Raw genomic sequence first — 813 nt, forward strand, 5'->3', positions numbered from 1 at the left:
ATATAAATATATATATTCGAACCTGCCATGACAGCCACCAGTATAAGACAGCCGCCTGTACAAACGGTCGCTTTCAATTCACCCCCCCCCCCTTTTTTGCGGGGTTTTTTTCTATACAATTTAACTGTGTAAAACGTTCACCTTTCCTACGCGGTTGTAGCCACCTTAAATTTTATCAACACAGGCAAGAGCCAAATTTACCTGCCAAAGGCGCCAGGCGTGGTCACTCATTGCCCGACACTTGGTCAGAAATTTTGAATCGGCCCCTCACCAGTGGCGGTCGGTGAACCTAGATTTGGGTGGGGCTTAGGTTTCTTCCACTTCTGTACCACCAAAAAGCAAGCAATAAGAACAACACAGTGATGATTTTTCTATACTCACGGCGAACCACGGCATTTTGAGAACCATTCAAACGAGAAGAGTCACCTTTGTCTGTCATCTCTTTGTTCTACGTTAAATTCTTCTGGATGGTGGGGACGAAGCCGTTTAACTTCCAAATTTCTCTAATTAGTTTTTATTTGATTATTGTTAAATCTCAGCGGCACAAACACACAATTACACTCCAAACACACACCGTGCATGAGGTGGATAGGGTCGTGTTGTTGCAGAAAATAGAAGGCGCCTAACAAAGGCCCAATGGGCGCATAGGTAACTGTGTCACTGGGGGAAAGTGTGTCGTAAACTTTCACCCCATTGTCAGGGCTAGGACAGCGTGAGCCCTCTGTGCATTGTTATTTTTTTCAAGTCTTCTACCCTTTTACAAGAAGGGTTTCATTAAGGAGAGACCGTGGGAACGGGCTGGTTGATTGCTGA

This window comes from Aplysia californica, unplaced genomic scaffold (assembly GCF_000002075.1).
Source record: "Aplysia californica isolate F4 #8 unplaced genomic scaffold, AplCal3.0 scaffold00746, whole genome shotgun sequence".
In the NCBI taxonomy this organism is placed as follows: domain Eukaryota; kingdom Metazoa; phylum Mollusca; class Gastropoda; order Aplysiida; family Aplysiidae; genus Aplysia; species Aplysia californica.